Genomic DNA, 17,929 nt, shown 5'->3' with positions numbered 1-17,929 from the left:
TTAAAAGTGCCAAAGGAATGTGGGGTAGCGTGATTCTTCTAATGCTGTGTTTACAGTAACCGTCAGACTGAAAGATGGCGGCTTTGAGAGAGAGAAAAATACTTTTGTTTAAATTCCTCGCAATGCTATCAGCCCCTCCCCCCCCCCAAACCCTGCACTTGTTGCTGCCTCCAGCAGATCCACGAGTCCCTGCTCCGTCATGGGATTCTGGACGTCTGGCCTGCTTTTAAAGGTGGTGCTTGATGTGTGACCCAGTGATTCAGCGCTAACATAATAGATCAGCGCTGAAGATCCCGCTTGTCTGAGAGGGAGAGCGAGGAGTGGGAGGTAGGGGAGGTAGGGGAGGTGGACTCTGTGGGATTTCTATGTTTTATGTTCCTTCGTCTCTTTAAAACTGCTCTCTATCTCGTCTGCACGGCCGCTGACGTTATGACGTTACTCAGGAGACATTTCTGCAACGAGACATTTCAGACATTTCAGCAGCAGCAGCTTCGTCGACCATAATTATTAAGTATCGACGCCCCGAAAGAATATTAAAAAGACTGGAAATAAAGTTTAGAATTTAAAGTGTTCTCTCATGCGTCACTGACGATATCAAACACTTTTGAAACCGTCCAAAATTCTCTTTCTTTTTTTCCGTCCACATACTTCAGACTTGACCGAGCACAGCCGAAGTGAATCTGAGTATATTGACATTTAAACGCGTCGGGCGATTTGCAATAAGGAGACGACATCTTTGCATAAGCCTCCCGCCAGGCCTTTCTCTGACTCCACCTTTGATCATTGGAGGCTGGATGCTCTTGGAACTGGACCAATAACTTCAAAATGAAACATAGAATTCCCCCCCCCCCCCCCTTTTTTTTTGTAAAAGCCCCGACCCCCTTTTTTTCAAAAGAGGTGGAATCTTTAAATGCAGTCCTGCTCGCCATGTAGTTTATATTCTATTATTAGAAAGATCTCAGCACATTCAGACACTGCACAATGGATACAGTGATGAGCGCGGAGCCGTGTCCATGCAGACGAGGACAAGAAAAAACAAAACTGTGGTTTTCAAATAAGTTACACAAGTTTTAGTGGATGAACCAAAAGTGGTTCCTTGGCCTTGAGATCTGCAACCACACACTTAACAATTAGCACTGTCAACAGAAACGTGTTCTGTGTGAGACACGAGAACTTTCTCCTCCGACTGGAATTGTCCCTCAAGGTCAAGTGTTAAAACAAACTCCACCGCGCCAACAACAACAACATCGACGAAGCTGTGTCATTAAATGCAGTTTCACGTCATGTCGTTTACTGTCAAAACAGGACCTTTGCCGCCGCTGCTGCTGAAGCTGCTGCTGATGCTGCTGCTGAAGCTGCTGCTGCTGCTGCTGCTGAAGCTGCTGCTGCTGCTGCCGCCCGTTTAACTCCTCCTGAATGTGAAACCACAGTGGACTGGTGGCCTTTTATGACTGTGAAATCCACAGGGGAAACGCTGTGATTCGCAAAGTATTTTTGAACACACGGCTGAGTTGTGTTTTTACAGGATTACAAATGTGCTTACTGTACATAGAGTTTGTGGAAACCCTCTTGTGTGTTCTCCTCATAACAACATCTGGACAGTGTGTCATGAATAAAGAGGTCTGACCTTTAACTTTAACTCCAAGTGAAAGATTTATTTATTTACGTTGAATCTAAATGAAGGTGACATCAGTGATACACGCGTGTTTTTGTTTGATTCAATACATAGAACATTGGTTATAGTATAGTAACAATATGGCTCCAGTGATCATTTTCAAACAGGGCAGTGAAATTGGACCAAAGTTGGACGGACACGCCCATATAATGTAACAGGGAGATGAGTTATTTCTGCAAGTCTAGCAAATGTGTAAGTCTGTCTGGGCGTGGAGCAGAGGCCGGCACTGTTTCCTCACCGATCCGGGTTTTCTTTGTGGAGTTTGCATGTTTTCCCGTGTGTGCGATGGTTCTCCCCAGGTTCTGCTGCTTCCTCCCTCAGTCTAGAACCACGAGAGTACGAGGGTGAACGTTTGTTTCCTCTCTACACGTTTGCTCTGCGATGGACTGGTGACCTGACTCAGACTAGCCTGGACGTCCTGGATCACAGCCGGAAAAAGACAGCGACAGAAACACAGTGCTGACAGTTGGTCAGGTGGGCTGAAGGCCGCGAGGTGACCGTGCATTTATTGAATAAAATGGAATAGTCAACTTACAACTGTAGCTTTGAGTTCACGGTGCATGGGGACGCACTGACTGATCACTGGTGATGTCAGCCGTGTTCTCGCTGCTGCATCGTAAAGAAAAACAACACGTAAACATGGAGCTGAAACTTGATGGCTCTCTCTCTCACACACACACACACAGTCAGTCAGGCCTGGTCCCAGCATCAACAGATGCCAGGTGACACAGCTCATTAACTTCTCCTCTCTGCTATTCTTCTGGCTCCTCATTGTCTTGAGATATGAGATGATCCTTTGTTGGGAGTTTTGCCCTCTTTTCTCTGGGCCCGGCCGGACCCATAATTAGTGCTTTGCACTGGGCGTACTTTCTCACAGGGCTACGACACAATTAATCAGCACTTTCCCACCAATGGGCAGAAGCTGCTTGATTCTATCAAGGCCAGATTTCTAATTTGTGACGCCTTTTTTTTTTTTTTTCTTCAGTAATGGACGGATCGGGAGGAGAAGCACTTTTATTCTGTCAGTGTCACGTATTATTTTATGTCTTTAAAAAGTTTGTGGATGAGTTCCAGGCTCCAGGCGCTAAATTACTGCTTTATTACGTGAGGACTTACCTGAGGAATCCTGATCTGCTGCTCCGTCTGTATGGAGATTAAAACAATGCTTATTTAGGGATTTTTCATGACTTTAATGTTTCCTTTTTTAAATATGTTGGGCTACTGTAAAACACATGGTGGTACACGCATTATTTAATCTTTAATTCAAGCTAAAGTTCTAAAAGGATAAATAGTTCCACCCTCCTTCACACTCAAGGTCATCTTTCCTCACACATTTTCATTACGGAGTTTGTGTTGTTTCTGTCTCCTCGTGCGCTCTTAAACCTGCGATCCATTGTTACCGGAGCAGCTGGGATGCACTTTCCGTAATTGCCAGTACAAAAAGTGTAGTCAAAACACTTGATTAAATTGCCCACATTAAGTGAATTGAAACAAATGACATAAATAGTATTAAATGTAAAAAAGAAAAGTAAAGAAGAGCAAGAAAACCAGCACCAGCTGAAAGACGTCAAACAGGCATTTGGAGGAAAATCAAATGCAGTCGTCACTTAAGCGAAAGATGCTTCCTAACAGGATAAAGGCATTTCACATTATAAAGACCTCCACGTCATAATTAGTCCAAAGCTTGGCAACGATGTGGCATCACTGTACTTGGTTTAATCCGTAGCATACACATATATGTTCTTGTGTTGTTCTAACGGTCACTTTCTTCCCCATTTGTAGCAAAAACACATTTGAAAAGATTACAAACAAAACTGAATTTTTCATCAAATTTCATTTCAAAGACAAAGCCGTAATTGCAGACATGCCTGACTTCAGATTGTGAGCATTAACTGGTGTGGTGGATATTACATGTGCACTTGAAAGGGATTATATAAACACAACCACAGGATAATCATATTTGCCTTGAGTATCAAAGTGTTTCCAGCTTTCAGTTGTTTCCTATCATGTATCGCAGTGAAATAACACACTTTTCTCAGGGCTTTTTCAATGCAATTTGTATAATTTAATACCAATCGTGCAAAATTTCTCACATTTCAAGTCACATTTAAGACAAAATGACATCGATCTACGGTAACCTTCAGCGGAGAAACACAAAGACTCTGAGCCAAGAGAAAACAGCTCATGGTGTACGAGGAGACAGCTGCACACGAGCCAAACTCTGAGCAGCTCCAGCTCTGTGTTCCAGGTTAAAGCAGTTTATGAAATATCTGAGCGCAGTGAACCGGTCGGGACGACAGAGCAGCGAGAAGAACGCACCACAAACACTCGTGTAGACCTTTCACCTGAGGTCGGAACACAGGTCCTCTGCTGCTAATCTGACATGTGTTTTCATGAGTCAAGACAAGCAACCCTGCCATGGTGGCCGCTCTCCAAAACTAATGATGTCAAGTGATTCCCTCCAACAGAATTCCTTTTAAAGTGGAATGAAAGAGTGGGCAGAGTGAGGCGGGGGCTCCGGGGGTCCGGCGAGGGGATGGAGTCGAGGAGGAGAGCGCGACAAATAAAAAGGACCAAGGCGACCTTAACGCCGTCAAAAACCTCAACAACGTGACACTTATGGACTCCTGCAGCTGCTCCCCGGCCCAAATCCTGCCCCTCGTCACTATCATATCATCGTACACAGAGAAGAGGGGTCGCTTTTTATTTACACTGCCGTTATTGCCGGAATATTGTTGCCCTGGATTCCCCACAGTGATATAGGATGAGTCTGAGACGATTACTCAAAGTAATGGAGCATAATGATGTGTCGGAGCGGCCCCTACAGCTCGGGTCAGGGGTTGGACAATGTGAACATTCAGCTACTTAGCTTCCTTTGCAACTTTGTGACAAAATCTGTTTGCCCAACACCAATTAAGATGCCTCTCCCTGCACTCTGGTCAATGGGTTTGACGGAGGGGGTCGTCCAGCGAGTTGACATGTCCCTGAGCAGGAACAAGCCGGCCTGTGTCCCTGCCTCAATAATTGGTGTCCCTTGCAACGTGCCGCTTCCCAGGGTTGTCCTTTGTGTCCCCATGGCAGTCCTAAATGAGGGGAGTCAGGGCTTTAATGGGACTCCTGTGAGTTTTAAACAAACACAGGGCGACCCCCTACTGTTCAGCATGGTGCATAGAACAGCTGGGAGTCCACGGGGCTCTCACTCGAGAGGCGGCAACCCCCACGGGGGCCCGAGGGCCTGATGCCTACTCCCCATTGTGCCCGCGATGACGTCCTCTCGGGGGAGCCTGACACTAAATCTGCGTTCACGCCGCGAGAAGCGACATCGGCGTTCCACTTTTTCAGTGGCCTGATTGTGAGGTGTGGAGCCAGCGAGAGAGTCACAGAGAGGGAGAGAGAGGGAGAGGGAGAGGGAGAGAGAGAGGCGGGACAACTGTGGCCTCACACAGCAGCAAGTGCAATGTTTCTACTGGAAAGACACAAGAAATGCTCAGCACTGATTTTTACAGCAGGTGCTGTAGGTGTGAATGTTTCATTTATTTAAATCAGCAAAAGCATCAACGTAATCATGTCGGCGTTTGCACTCGTGCTACACTTCATCCCTTGTCCTCAGGAAGGTGTCATCACAAATAAATAATATATAAACATACAGACGATACACCATGACAACTGGACAAAACGAAGGTCGAAGGTCAAAGGTCAAAGGTCCAGACACAAGACAGAAAAAGCAAAGCGTGTTCCCATGAGAGCAGGTTTTCGTCTTAAAGGTCGCGTCATTGTCACACTTTCTAACATGAGCAGTGTGTTCCAAGCCTGTGTCCCTCTGATGGACACCACCATGTCCCCGTCTTTGGCCCCGTGTCCTGTGGGCGTGGCTCCAGCGCTCCCTGTGAAACCTCATGTTCAGGATAAAGAGATAGAAAATGGATGAATGAAGGATTTCACAACAGTAAAGATAAATTGCTCATCGTCTCTTCCTCCTGACCGCGGCTCCATTCTCTGTCATGTCAGTTGAACTGTGTGCATCATCACCATCAGAGCCTCGGCACACGGCTTGTGGCCTTGAGGCAGGAAGTCGATTGTTAACCCCTCCCCAGTCAAGTTCATGCCTCGACACCTGTGAGTCGTCCTGATGACCCGTCTGCTCTGAGTCAACAGCCTGAGGCCGAGCTGACTCACAGAGGTCACAGAGGTCACAGAAGACCGACCGCTAGCCTCGTCTAGTTTGTGACATTCTACTGAGTTTGTTGTTGTTGTTGTTGTTGTTGTTGTTGTTGTCGTCATTCTGCCTGTGTTTGGTCTGGAGACGATGGAACATTATCTCTGCGCCGCGTCAGGCTGTGTCAGGCTCTCCTGTGAGACGGGACTGAGGGAGCGTCTGTGTGTATACAGCTGCAGTGCAGGCGTGGACAGGCTCAAAAAACATTTCTTTATTTATAACTGATTTTTTTTATCCAAAATTCAAGCACATTTTAAGGTGTGCTTAGTAAAGTGAGAAATAAAAACTACTCTTTAAATGTAGTTATAAATAATGTGAAATAACGTGTTATTGTGGCGGCCTGTAACACAACACCGTCTCACCATCTCTCTCTTTGAGTGTGCACCGTGTGTGTTTGTATAAATGTGTCATTTACAACATCTGCAACAGTCTGAAAAAGCTTAAGAAAATCAGAAACACTTCCTGTGTGAAGTACAGAATATTTGAGCACAGAGAGCCGATCCACTTCATCAGCACCGGGTAAATGTTTAAGTTTAAAAGTGTCAGAAAGCTTCAGTTGTTATTTCAGATTCATGCTCGCTGCAGCGTCGTGATCCTTCGCGGTGTCTTGAATGTCGACGTCCGAGCTCCTGGGTTTCGCTGGGGAAGGAACGTCCCGGCTCTGCGTCTGAATCTCGTTGAGGATTTGTCAATGGAGCTCTTGAGTGCTGTGTTGATGTTGTGTGGCTAATGTGTTTGCGCTGGCTGTGATAGAGGGGATTAGCTCCTTTGTGCCGCTCTGCTGGGACCGCAGACTACTGGACTTTGAAAGCATACTTGCCAACTCACTCACAGGCAAATCAAAGCCGGTGAGAAATTGTTCCCTCAGCACCAGTTGACTGATTGACCTCTGACGTGCGAGCACACACACACGCGCACACACACACACACACACGCACACACACACACACGCACACACACACACACGCACACGCACACACACACACACAGCTCCATCAGAACCTCAGTGTTTGTAGAACGGTCGTGGGTCAAGGTGACAACTGGCAAACACCAAATCAATCTTTGCTAAGGCGTTTCCTGCTAACTAGCCTGCCAGCTATCAGCTCTGCTCCTCTGTGCATGTACTGGGTCGATAACAGGTTTTTGTCCTTTTACTACAACTGAGAATAAACCGTTAAAGTCTGAAGTGCTTTTGAAACTGAAGACAACACACGGCGCTCGCAGCATGTGTCGAGCATCGTTCGCTAAACTAGATCAATGACAACACTAATGAGGTTTTTAACTTGTGAACAATTTTATTTCTAATAACCACAGATCAACAACATTCATTGATTATTTTTCGTGGAATCTAAAGAATCAGATCAGGCCAAAGATTTGGTTTGACCTGTTCAGTGTTAATCTACTAATCTATTGATTCATATTTGGTGATGATCCCTGTCTTTTGCGAGTGTCAAGAACCGAGATTTTTATTTAATTTAACATCAATCAACAAACATTTGCATGTTTAAATGTAAACATATAAAAATCATCTTCTGACTTCTCCCTCTCTAGGAGTTGATTTGGGACTCCACTTGTATGTAAGTCTATGAGATACTGAGGCTACTTCTCACTTAACTTATACAGACAATAATCATTTCCAGCTCATGTAAGTCCTTGTGTTTGTAAAGAGTTCTTCACATTTTAAGTTGTTGAACTTTCTGCAGCTGGACCGATGAAGTTTCACCTCCATCATCCACATTCACCCGTCTTCTAGTTTCTAAAAACTAAACTGCAAACCTTCAGGCAGTTGGAGTATAAAGCGTTGATGAGCGATGGTCGACGTCAAAGTTTAGCTCGATTAGCTCAAATATAGAGCGTCAGCCGATGATGTTTCATCGCCACGTCATAACTTTCCTGTATGACTTCCTCAGGTCATTTCTGAGCAACGCACCCAGCCCCCACTGCTGCGCGGACACAGATAAGTGCTGCCATTCTGTGTGCGTTCACTGCCCGTGTGTGTGAAAAGGATGGGTTAAATGCAGAGGTCAAATTCACTATCACTATGTCCACAAACCTGAAATTCCTCCCGGGACAATCTGAAGTCAGGATCCAGGTTTTAAGGACTGTTGATGAGCGTGGAGTAAACTTTATATCATGTAAAACAGAAACATTCTCTCTCTTCCTCAGATTCCTCAGAAGTGTGTCTTTTCTCCCTCTTTCCATTCTCCATCACTAACTGCAACCTAAAGCACCGTGACCCCCCCCCCCCCCCCCCACACACACACACACACTCATATGTGACCTCTGCGATGCCCCTGCCGGTGTGTTTACAGTAAACGGACCCAGTCCTCAGAGTTCCCCACAAAGGGACTCAGTAGCCTTTGTTTTCCACCACACTCCCAGGAGACTGTGAGGATGAAAACAGAGATATGAGCAGCTAGAGTTACCACCGCCACCAATCACAGCGACGAGGAGCTCGTGTGACGAGAGGCAGCAGCCGACCGGAGGATCCGTTCACCTCACCGTTCAGTTCACCCGCGGCCCCGTGCTCACGAGGCCGCGTTTAGGAGAGAATCCTCATATCATCGTGTTTGTTTTGGAAAACAGAGTCAAAAAATCCCTCAAGGAGAATGTCATTGTGTTCTTGTCTTCTTCTGTATCTTTGTGGCACCGTCACAGCACCACCTACAGGCCTGGCATATATACCACAGCCTTACAGTGTTGAATCAAGGCCACGTCACCGAAAGCGTTTGAAGAAGATAAGAGAAAAGACGGCACAGGGAAAGTTGTGTTCCTGTGTGGATGAGGCCTCAGGCCTGTGTCAAACTTTCCATGTGCCGTTTCCAAACAGAGCCGCTACGCATTCCCACTGAGTTGCTGAGGTTCTATTATATTCTAAAATGAGGCATCAGCCTTAGCGTCCCACCCATGTGTGCTCCCGCCAACATTCCATTCCATTAGCCACAATTTCTTGCCAGGAGTTTGTTGTATTCTTTGAGCAATAGGTTGTACAATGGTTTTATGGCCTCCTTGCGTAATTGCAGGCAAACATTAACGGTTACACGTCTTCTTCGCCGCGTCTCTTTTCCCCAAAACGCCAGTGAGTGCGGCGCCACTGGACCGACCGGACGGGACTGTTTTTGTCGCGATGGTTGGGTGGGTGAGGACATTTATGTCCCCTGGACCGTAGCGGACCTCTGCTGATACACAGGCCTATGCTACCTCGCAGTCTGCATGAAATCCCAACACTGGATTATATGGACTGTACCAGTTTTACACCAAAATTAACGGGAATAGATGGGATTTTTACTTCTGCTCGAAGGTCTTCTGATGCATTTCCACCTCATGTAAAATACTTTTTAGTGCAATTAAATGAAATGCAGTCACTCGTGCAAACGAAATGCACCACGATTTGAGCAACGATGCGACTTAGATGACACACGTAAACAAGTGGTCCCGCGGATCTGCTTCACGTTTGATGTGAACCCTGTGATAGTGTTTTTTTGGGGGTGATTTTAACAGAAAAGATCCGTAGCAGCAGCAGCAGCTAACCTCAGCATTTTAGATGATGTGACATTAGACCTACATTCATACAGTGGTAAAAACAAGCAAAAACCAATTAACCCTGCTGTGAAAAATCTTCTGCTCTCTCCCACTGGTAAAAACCTGCGGGCGTTTGTAAATAAAAGCGGCACCACTTTTATTATGTCGCTTTATTTAATTATAATCACTGAAGCATTGCCACATTTATTGGAACAACACAATAATAATGAAGAATAGATTGTGTTTTTGTTGCGTGTTCTCTTTTGTGTGTTGTGTGCGTTTGTTCCGTGGCATCACAGCGACAGCTTGTACGTATCAATTCAGACAACTCCGCAAAGAGGATCTAAACGAAACCATGCGTTCCTCTCCAACAGGTAATCCTGTTTAAAAGGCAGCTTCCTGTAAACCCTCTTAAGTTTAGATCAGTGACGTCTTAACTCCAGAGGCCTGCGCTGAGTTACACCAGATTAATTTCAGTCACCTGTGGTAGTCGTCATTAGTGAGAGTATGTGCACACAGCAGAGCCCGAGGCTGCTCATCAAAGCCTCACATCAGCGTACACAGACTCCGGTTCATGAAATGGCTTTGTTAGAGCGTAGATTCACTGAGCTTTAATGGCAAAGACAGTCGATATTTGTATGTTCAGTGTGAGCACATGTGTCAACATGCATGAAAATGTTCAATTAGAGCTTTATTTAGAGCAGACCATCACAAACTCCCCCTGTGAGGAGAATGCTGTAAGCCGTGTCCTGACATATGCGTCACATGTTCTCGTGTGTGATCATATATGTCGCACATGGGAGGAAAAAAGCCGACCTTTTACGCTCTTATTGTAGGTGTAGCCTGTAACTGTAGATAACTCTAGAGATAACGCCGTGGAATGTCAGTGTTTATTATTTTAGCAGCTGGATCACCTGAAAGATCGTCTCTACCTTTTCCAAAGCCGAACCCTTGATACTGTCTCGTGGCATAATAATATTGTACAATATTAAGCTTCCTCAGGGAAATTCCCAAACAATGCTGAAATCACTGCAACAGGACAAGAGTTATGACAGCTATTCTGCAGCTGTGGAGTGAAACCACAAAGAAAGGAATGAGAGGAATTCTTCTTTTTTTTATTGACGTCCAGGAGTTTTGAAATAAACACAGTGATGTTTTAACAGGGTTCAGGGGCCAGAAGAGCACAATGGTTTCATAATAATCTGTATTTTCTTCGTCTTTTTCTTTTCCTCGAAAGACTTTTTGTGTTGCAAAATCTCATTCCTGCCTTTAATGGCCACCACACCACCCATGCTACATGTTAAAACATGGCTGCTCCAGGTTGTGGGAAAAAGTTTGTCCTTTTATTTTCTTTTGATAGTAAACAGTTAAATTCCTGCTTCCGTTTTGCACTGACTGAGTGATTTTCTAGACCTGGGACCAGGAACTGTACTTAAAAAAACAACTAAACTCCCATGTCAGACGTTCACAGACCTCACCTGTAACCAGGCTCCTATTGGATGATACCAACTGTCATTCACACTGGGGTCCTCTCTATTTTCCTCAAACTTTTCCAAAAACAGCTGAAACTAGAGGTTGAGTTGAGGTTAACTCTTACTTCCTCACTTTTCAAACTACATTTCCTGTATACAGTCTATGACTGTGACCAGTCCAGGGTCAACCATGAACCTGACTTTCTCATCTCCATATCAGACATAATCTGTGTCCATAATAATAACTTTTCCATGACACAGTTCTAGCATCACTCAGGTGGTCTCGATCTGACTTGACTCGACTGGCTTTTTTACTCGGATAGAACCTGGTACCCGGTGCTTTATTGGGTACCTGCTCTGGCTGTGGTTCCAAGTGAGCTGAGACACTGATTGTGTCAGAGAGTGTCGTTACTGGAAGAGTCATGAGCTCAACGTCCGACACGAGACTCAAATCAGTCGATCAGTTTAAAATCTTAATATTGAACAGAGGAGTCTGGTGTATTTGCTGAAGTCGTATTTCAGCTCAGTGACTGTCAGACGGAGTCTGTGCTCCAGAGATGCAGGAAGTACTGAACCATTCTGTGAACTCATCTTTATTAACTGATCCTAATGATTCAGTTTCACCGTCACTGGTTTGTGTGGTTGTGTCGCGTATAAAACGCTCCCCCTGCAGTTTCCTGCAGCAGTGCTTTGATGACGCTGCCTGTGTTGAGGAGGAGCTAGAGTAAATGGAAAACGACGTGACTGATACCAAACCGAGTAGAGTGGAGTCGTGCGAGAACTCTATAATGGTAAAGCACCAGAAGAGACCTAAGAACCCACATGTGGAGATCATTCACATCACGATGACGTGCAGCACGTGCAGTAAACAGGAAGCTGATTCTCTCCTCCCCAATTGCTTTCTTAATTTCAGAAGTAATATGAAACAACAACTGACGACGAGGTGAAACTCATCCTTTCTTTAAAGGGCTCGAGTTTTGCCTGTCTAGATTAGAAAGTTGGCCCAGAGTTTTATTTATTTTATTTTAGTTTTATTTATTTATAAATATTTTATTTAAATAAATGTTTTGAAACAAAAACAGAATCGTATGGATGGAGCCTGAGTTGCAGGGCAGTGGTTGGGGTCAATCACAGGACCTGCATCCACAGTCCTGTGTGTGTGTGTGTGCTTCACAACCACAAGAAAAGCAAATGTTTACACATATGGTCTCTTTAAATTGGATTATTCCACTCACCTTTGTTGGTCCTCATTAGTTTATGCAGCACGGCCTGAGGCGGCTCATTAAAGACGGAGGAGATCACCAAAACACCAGCGTTTGATGGCATTAGTTTAGGTTTGTGATGGAAAATGGACACTGACCTTTCAATTTTCACTTCGTCCTCTGAGGTAATTATCGATTGATTGACAGCATCAGTTGTGGCAAGTTAATTTAGAGCAACAAAAGAAGCATTACCATGTGTTTAATGTCCTGGCATCCTTATTTTGGGGGGGTTTAAGCACCATCCCCTCAAAACACAGAGACCAGAGGCTGAAACATTTGGGAACCCATGGTTTAAATCACGTAATCTCAAATGATCACTAAAATATAAGCCAGGTCCTTTAGGTATGGTCAGTCAAACTAAGGTAATTGTTAGATATTATAATTTCCAACATATAATATATGGAAAACTTTTACTAGTTGTTTTAGTAGTTAGCCTTGAGAAATGAAAAAGACATTATTATTGTCACTGAACACTGACTTGTACCTGGGTTAGGGTTAACTGATGGTTAATAAACAATCATCAAACGCTCGGCTGTTTGGATTTCATGAGCCAAAGTCAGTCATCATCACTCTTGGAAACACACTGTTGTGTTGACTTATTCACGATGATCAAATAAAAAAAATAAACCCTGATTAGTACAAATATAAATGGTTGGCGTATCAGCTCTGAGACGCCTGTGTGGCTGTAACGCACTCAAATTAGTTTTCCTCAGGAGAGTTGTCTTGCATCTTGTTGCCATGAGTTGATACAGCATCCAGATGGCTTTTTTGATAAAGTGCAGCTATTGTGAGAATTACCAGCAGGACTGGAAAGCATCACTGACCCATCACTTGTCTTGGATGTTGTATAATAATGTGTGCGCCGCTGCGTGGCCTGTGTGGTCTGACTGAGCATATTAGGCTTCATAAGGGAGGAAAATGGCTCTGAAAGTATGACAGGCATGATAAACCTTTCTCTGAATGTAGTCCAGTTGGAATGTACGTCTAAATAAAACACAGACGAACATGTTGCTACAGGTGACAAATAAAATAAACTGGTGAGACTTTAGTGAATATGAAGTGGTTGTTTCCAAACAGCTCCTTATGAAGTCATGGTTACTATCACAGGCGCCGCGGCAGAAATACCAGCAACTTCACTAACTCGTCTATGAAATGTGAAATATCCACACAGCATTAAAACTGTGTGAAACAACACAGGAACCTTCACTTTCCCTGTTCTCAGTGTGAAGGACTGTTGATACTGTGCCAACACAAGCCTGCATGTGCCTTTTACTGCTAACAATTTATATTATATTATATTATATTATATTATATTATATTATATTATATTACATTACATTATATTACATTATATTACATTATATTATATTATATTATATTATATTATATTATATTATATTATATTCATTTATATTATATTATATTATATTATATTAATTTATATTATATTATATTATATTATATTATGTTATATTACATTAGGAGGACAGGTGAATGATGAGGACAGGTGAAAGGTTGTTTGTCTCTGTGTCCAGTGTGTACCACCCTGCCTTTCGCCCTGTGTCAGCTGGGATTGGCACCAGCGACCCCCTGTGACCCTCATGTGGAGGATAAAGTGATAGAAGATGCATAATCAGGGGATACTGATCCCAGTTAAACTTTGACAGGTGTCTAATTTGGCGACAGATTTGATTTGTTCCATTTTAGTGAATATGATGTGGGTAGAGAGGTCGCCCATGCTTATGTCCCTGCAGTTTGACTGTGTGCCGTGATGCGCACATACAGACATGCATGTATTTTATCACTCGCTCCATTTTATTTGTGTGTTTACGGAAACTATTTTTGTATTTTTGCTCTCTTTTCCTGTATCGGTGTTGTTTTCGTTCTGTGCTTACGACTGCAAGACACGTTTCCCATATGGGTCGAATAAAGCGCTAAGCTAAACATTGGACGGTTGCTCTTCAGTGTGTGTGCAGTCACCGATGCTAAGCTAAGTGCTATGAGTAACACAGATGGAGGTCGAGGATTTGATTCCGTCACCACGAGTAACGCATGTTAAAACATTGCTCAGATATCAAAGTCATTTGCTGTGTTTTGAGAAGAAGAATGCGTTATTATTTTTGCAAGATGTCAAACACGAGCAGAGCTGCGACGTGCGAGCGTGCCGACGAAAGCAGGAGCAAAGTACAGTACAATCAGAGACACATTTAACATGATGTCATGTGACGCCACTTTGAGACGTTCATGCTTTCTGCAAATCACCACCACAGCAAGGTTTAGGGGTTATGTTAAAACACTTAAAATTGTTAAATTGATGTGTTATTTGTGTATTTTGCTGATATCAGACTGTGATAGTTCATATTTGTTGTATTCACCCATGTATAATCAGGCTGACATTGAAGAAACACTGATCTATTGCTGCATCTTGTGCTTAAATACGTACCTTGTCGAGGCACGTCGTATAACATACCTATTGTATTATTCACTGTTAATTCAACGAAATTGAGCAATTTGTTGTCAATATAGGTACGGCATCAAGCCTTAAAGTAAATTTCAAGGTTCACATGAGGAGAACAGTGTGATTGCATGTCATCCAGCCAACCCCGCGTTGAACGCCAGGACACACATGAAGAGGCTTTTCTTCACTGCTCCAGTGCTAAACAGAAATCTTCAGACCTGTCTGCGAGGGACTTTCCACTGTGACTATAGCTACACTCATTAATCAGCCACAAAAAGCAATGTCAGTCCATATTTGTCACATTTTTATGATTCATTGCTTTTAGGGAGTAGGAGAAAAACTCTACCCTGAAGCTGGGATTTCACCCGCAACAAGCAATTCAAAGGCAATTTGTTGCTTTGTCGTGTATATGTTGCACAGATAGTGACGGATCGCCCGTCAGAGGATTTTCTTTGTTTGCACGAGGAGTTTAAAAAAAACCCAAACCCTGAAACTGTCATAGAACTGTGATGCCCGGTCATATTGTCTATAATCAGCTGTTTGACAAAACCAGAGCATCAACAACTACTTGTTTTAAAGAGATATCTTTATTTTGTGTAACTCCCTTCAGTTACACACACATTTTTTTTTTTGGGGAGTTTAACAATGTTGAGCTGTACAGTCTGAACGAGTTTGTATTTTGTTGTAGTTCCTTATTTTCGCCAGCAGGGTGCGCATTAGTCACACACAAGCGCTACTCACGGTCATAGTTCCTTTGTTTTTTTCCCGGCTCGGATTTGTTTGTTTTTACCTGCACTGACACGGATAGAGAGAGATCAAGTTAATGTTAATAATTAGACAATTGTATACACATTTATTTTGTTTTGAGTTATTGATTGTGAAAGGTATCCGCACGTGTGCCGGACATCTCCGTTTTAACGTTGTTTTGTCGAGAGTAAACTCCGGTGAGTATCAACCATTAGCGCTTAGCATAGCATGCTAGCGGCTGCCGACCGCGGCTAATGACTCACTCATTTCATGAATATATCATTATTGTGTTCCGTTATGCTTCTGAGAAAAGGTTTTAAACCAACTGGAGGTATATAACAGTGTGTTGAGTTTGAGAATGTGGTTAATTTTGTATTTCTCTGTGTTACAATTGTCTGTGCTAATCGAACTAGTGCTATGTGTTATGACCTGTGCTATTGCTATATTCTAGCTAATGCTACAGAGCTAAACGAGTTGGTTTTGTGAGCTAAACACTTGCAGTTGTGTGCGTTTGAGTTATTGTGAGACGGCAATTAAATGAATGATTCTCAAACACGATTGATATGTGATTTAATTCATAATTTGTCTGCCTGATGCGGTGGTAAAAGTTAAGAACATTTAAAAATATTTCATATACAACATATTGTGTGTGTGGGCTTGTTAAAAATGAATTTATAGCTGTAAATGATTCATTGTCAATGTGATTGGTTCACGTTCATTGATTTAGGATTAAAAAAAGAGTGGATACATACTGTAAAGTTGATTTAGGTAAAAGTTTGAAAAGAGATAAATAATAGATCTAAGTAAAGACTGCTGCTTTATGCAAGTTATTTTTGTGTGATTTGATTCTGATGGCGAGCCAGAGCCCGGACCCGAGGAACGTGAAGCAGAACACCGGCGTACATGCGTGGAGGGTGTGACGTCGGAAGCAGCTTCATCGAGCATCTGGAGGAAGTACATCTATCACGTCATTCAGATAAGAAACAAAATCACACTACCCGGGTAGATGAACAGTTACAACCTGAACAATTACACAACCATACATTGAAGGACTTATACTGATTTCAGACGAACTGTGGACACTGACTTATCTGGACTTATCTGGACTTATCTGACTTGGCCTGTTTTTATATTTTATTTGCAATTTGAACAGCATTACTTATTTGTTTATATTTTGTTGTTGTTTACAACTGAGGTTGTTTATTTGTAAGTTCTAAGTTGATAACTGGTTTTTGATATATGGAGAAATATAAATTCAGTCATAGCTGAACAATGTCATTTGTTGCAATTGAAGAGTGGCCTCCTGCCAATAAAGCACATTTTTGTTACTCTTTTTTTCTAACTGTTGTTCATGTCATATACAGTATATCCATCACGAGCGAAACTCTATCTTCTGATTTGGCCTAAATTGAAAGTACATGACATTCACCACAGCTCATGTACAATAGACAGTTTTACATCCGTTACATTTGGATTCAGTAACTCAAGCTACTATGTGTGTCGTCACAGGAAGACATGTTGGACACAAGAATCAAGCCGAACAATGCTGAACTGTAGATCAGTTAAAAAGATTTGGCAATCCTAAAAACGTGGCTTAATCTCCAACAATTACAAGGGCGATGTTTATCTATTCTATCTTTTCTATCTTATCATAGTCACACTGTCTAAAACAATGTAATTTGGTCTTAAACAGAAGAATTATGCACATAGAGTGAGGAAATAAGATCCCATCATTCGGATGATGATGCACTTAGAGCTGTGCAATTGTGATTGGATCACATGCTACAAGTTCATGATCAGACCTCCAAATAAATGGAGGTCTGAAACCCAGAGCACAATAAATAAATAAATAAACTCATCACTTCCTAAATAATTGAGCATACATGTTTCAGCCATGAAGGCTATGGCCTGTCTTGTAAATACAGCCAGTGAGGAGTGACAGCAATTGCAAATGTTTAAAATTCTTTATAGAACAGTCTGACGCACAACAAGGAAAAAGTACCCTCCTCAAACAGCAGGGATTCCACTCGATCCCTGGCTGTACACGGAGCCTGGCTCTGCAAAACCTGTTGTTATTATTTTTTGAGGTCGGACCTACTATGGAGAGGGAGTGTCCGGTGACTGCATGTTTATCTGAGATTTGACGTAGATGCACATCCTCTCCGGGACAACAGTCATCCGACCGTTGACAAGGACCATATTGTACTGGAAAGAAAATAAATTAAAGCACTTAAAGAAATGAGAGGCAACAAAGAAGAGACGCTTCTCAGTCCCCGTGTGAGCCAGGTCACAAAACATCCTTGAGTTTTGAGAACTCTTCTAATTAAGTATGCAAACACTTTCATTTAAAGCCGGGACAGGCAGTATTTGTCCATCATTTCTTAATAATCTTTCAACATTAAGTTAATGATGGGACAGTCATGGGCAACTTTTGCTCCTAATGAGAGACCTATCAGAGCCAAATAAGCTGCCTCCTATTGGCTGTTTTACTAAGCAGCTGCATGTACACGTCCATTTGGTGGAAATGTCTCAATTTCAGCATCTGTCTAGAGCTGAAACGATTAATCGATTAATCGA

This window comes from Solea solea, chromosome 14 (genome assembly GCF_958295425.1).
Source record: "Solea solea chromosome 14, fSolSol10.1, whole genome shotgun sequence".
NCBI classification, from domain to species: Eukaryota; Metazoa; Chordata; class Actinopteri; order Pleuronectiformes; family Soleidae; genus Solea; species Solea solea.
The sequence above is the reverse complement of the archived record's forward strand: the minus strand, read 5'-3'. Positions refer to the sequence as shown.